Raw genomic sequence first — 3,670 nt, forward strand, 5'->3', positions numbered from 1 at the left:
TCAATAAACAGAAGAGTTAAGCTAGAAACAAAGCAACTCTCTGAGTCCATCTTATAATGTCTTAGCTAAAGTTTTATGAGGAAGGCAACAGGGTTTCCCCTTCATTATATATTTTTCAGAAAAATTGAAGTAACCCAGGTGCTGGTGGCTTATGCTTGTAATCCTAGCTATTTGGGAGGCAGAGATCAGGAGGATTGCAGTTCAAAGCCAGCCCCAGCAAAATAGTTCTCAAGACTCTATCTCAAAAATACCTAACACAATGCTCACTTCGGCAGCACAAATACTAAAATTGGAACGATACAGAGAAGACTATCATGGCCCCTGCGCAAGGATGACACACAAATTCGTGAAGCATTCCATATTAAAAAAAAAAACCTAACACAAAAAAGGGCTGGAGAAGTGGCTCAAGGGGTAGAGTGCCTGCATAGCAAGGCACTAAGTTCAAACTCTGTTACCACCAAAAGAAAAATTAAACTACAGTCAAACCTACCTTTAAAACCCAGACTCCAGTTAACCCACTTGCTTTTACTCATTACTCTCCATTGTCTCTGAAACAATGCTCACTGATACCACAAAAGTCATAGACTATTGGCAAAGTTTGAATACAGTTGCTTTATTGTAAAATAATATTAAATTGATGTTAAGTCTTCTTAATTTGACAACTGAACTATAGTTATGAAGAAAATGTTCTTAGGAAATAATCTCTAAATTGTTTAGGGATAAAGAGGCATGATGTCTGTAGCTAACTTTCAAATAGTGTGTGGGGATATATACTCAAAGGTGAATAGAGAGTAAACAAACCAAGCAAAACATTAACAAGTCACATAAACTCTCTGACCCTCTGTTTTTTCAACTGTTTGAAAAAAAAAAAGAGGGCTGTTTTATTCACAATGTGAGTCACAAAGTCCATTTATGGGTTGGAGGAAGCATTAAAAAAAGCATGAATAATCAATGAATGTGGATAAAAGGTTTACAACACTTCTTTGTACTTATACTTCAGTGTGGTTGGGACTGTTTCAAAATCAAAACTAAAACTAACATCACATTTACATAACACAAATGTCCTTTGAGCAAGAGTAGTGATTAGTCATATGATGCTCCTGCAATTTCTCTCAAAACTAGTTCACCTATATACTTTCAAGAGTCAATTTATATTTGAACCCTAAAGAATTTATGCCTATTGTTGAGTCTAATTAAATACTTAAACTAATGCAATACAAAAAGAAAATTTTTTGTATGAAAACTAAACTGACAAAAATGAACAACAAAAATAGAACTAGAGGAGATTCCAAGATGGCAGCTAGAGGGAGGAAGCAGAAAGCGAGCCTCCTATAGTGAAATCTTGGAGAGATGCTGGAGACACACTTTGCAGGCAAAACCACCGAGAAGAGGCAAAACTGACCCCTCCACACCTCCAGCCAGTGCAGAAAATCTCCACTCCATGTTAAACGGAGAATCCAGGAGGGCCTCCTGGCCACCAGTCACCCGCACCCAGATGGCTTGGGAAGACACAGACAAGGTGAGCTAAGCAGTACGCGGTACTCCCACAGACAACCCTGGGCCAGAACAGCATAGCCCCCTGGACAGACCGACCTCCACCCGGGGAAAAAAGAGAAACTAACTAATAAGCAATAAGAACAATAAAGACATGTTGCAAAGAGGGTGGGGCACACTAAGTGCTGAAGAGGGGGTGAGGGGAATCCTTCCCAGGAACTGTAAATAAACAAGCCGGGCCTGGCCGGAGAGGCTCCGGTGGGAGCGGGGACACATGCCCAGCAAGCAGGAGTGGGAAAGCTTGTGAGAGTGGTGGAAGGAGGAAAACTCCACAGGAGAGAGGGGAAGACCCACTTCCCACATGAGCTGTAAACAAACACGCCAGCTGGCAAGAGCAGCAGCACCACCCAGTAATCAGGAATGAGAAAGCTTGTAAAAGCGGGGTGGGAGGAAAACACAGGAGGGGGGGGAAGACCCACTTCCCACGAGGGCTGTAAATAAACACGCAGGCCTGAGAAAACAGGTACAGTGTCACCTCCCCCACTGTGCTTGGAAAGGGGAAATCTTGTAGCAGAGGCTCGTGCACAGGAGAACTCTGAGTAAACAAAGCCTGCGGGGGCCAGGTGAGTGTTAAGCTCACTCCTGAGATCTGCATAAATAAAGCCTCCAGCAACAGCAGGCTGACAGCAGCAGGCAGGCATGCCACAGCCGCAGATAGCCATTCACAGACCTGTCTCCAGACTCTTTCTTTTCTCTCTCCCTATCTTTGATGAGAAAACAACCGAACCACACCTAATGCTGAAAAACTTATTGAAACTGTATTGCATTTGAAGTTGGGACACTTTAGGGGTTTTTGTGTGTGTGTGTGTGTGCAGTTTTGTACTACTTTATGCGTCCCCTTTGATGAGACAACTACAGAACAACATGTGATGCACCATCTCCAGGACTGGAGGCTGAGACAGACCAAAATTATTAAGACTGAAACTTCATTGCATTTGAACTTGGAGGGTTTTTTTTATTTTCTATTTTTCATTTTGTTTTATTTTATTTTATTTATATACATATTTTTTCTTTTATTTACTTATTTTTTATTTTTATTCTTATCTTTATTCTTTTTATTTTTTATTTTCAATCCCCTCTCTGTCTCTCTAATGCCTATTCAGCTTACTGTTGATTAGTACACCAATGCTCCCTGTTTATATCTTTGAAACTTTTTTGATTCCTTGTTTTGTTTTTTCCTACTTATTTCTTTATTTGTTTTTCCCTTTTTCTTTAACTTCTTTGCTTTCCATCTCCTCTCACCCTTCCATTCTAAATATCACCATTGTTATTATTACAAGCTAGAAAATACTTACTTGCACACAGTACAGAGACAGTAACAACACCAAGGGAAATGACGGGAAGACAGAAAAAACAGGAAAACCAAGTTTCCCCACAGCAAAAAATTAGTACAGGAACCAGAGGGAAATGAAGAAAACAGATACTCAGATCCAGACTCCAACAAAATGAAGAAAAGGTAAGATCAAAAAGAATTAACCTAGAAGGTAACACCCACGCACAGGAAATCAATGTGAGTCAATGCCCTGTGTAGCTATCCTTATCTCCACCAGCAAAAACCCTTGTTCCTTCCTATTATTGCTTATACTCTCTCTAGAACAAAATTAGAAATAAGGGCAAAATAGTTTCTGCTGGGTATTGAGGGGGGGAGAGGGAGGGGGTGGAGTGGGTGGTAAGGGAGGGGGTGGGGGCAGGGGGGAGAAATGAACCGAGCCTTGTATGCACATATGAATAATAAAAGAAAAAAAAATTAAAAATAAATAAATAAATAAAGATAGAGACTGTTAAGGACACATATTCAAAAATCTTTCAGGGCAAAGATTCTTGGACATCATTAGAGTTTTGCATGTTGAGACAGCTATAAAATCCAAATCCTGCTCATATTAAATGCATCTAAAATTACAAAAAAAAAAAAAAAAAAAAAGAACCCAAAGAAGCCCACAAGAATAATTTAAAAGAAGACATACTACAGGTACTCAATGAGAATTTTATAGAGATGACACTGGATATGGTCAACCAAAATGTACAGGAGACACTAAAGAAATTCCAAAACAACAAAAATAGAGAATTTGAAAAGCAAAAGAAGAAATAAAGGAAACCATAGAAGCACTGTATAAAC

General features: G+C 39.6%; 1 non-coding gene across 1 annotated transcript; it reads left to right on the plus strand.

The window, feature by feature from the left end:
* Positions 1 to 259: 259 nt before the first annotated feature.
* On the plus strand, positions 260 to 366 carry LOC141414283 (U6 spliceosomal RNA). Its single transcript, XR_012439345.1, has one exon. It is a non-coding gene; the product is annotated as a U6 spliceosomal RNA (small nuclear RNA).
* The last annotated feature ends 3,304 nt before the right edge of the window (positions 367 to 3,670 follow it).

Source organism: Castor canadensis, chromosome 11 (assembly GCF_047511655.1).
Source record: "Castor canadensis chromosome 11, mCasCan1.hap1v2, whole genome shotgun sequence".
In the NCBI taxonomy this organism is placed as follows: Eukaryota; Metazoa; Chordata; class Mammalia; order Rodentia; family Castoridae; genus Castor; species Castor canadensis.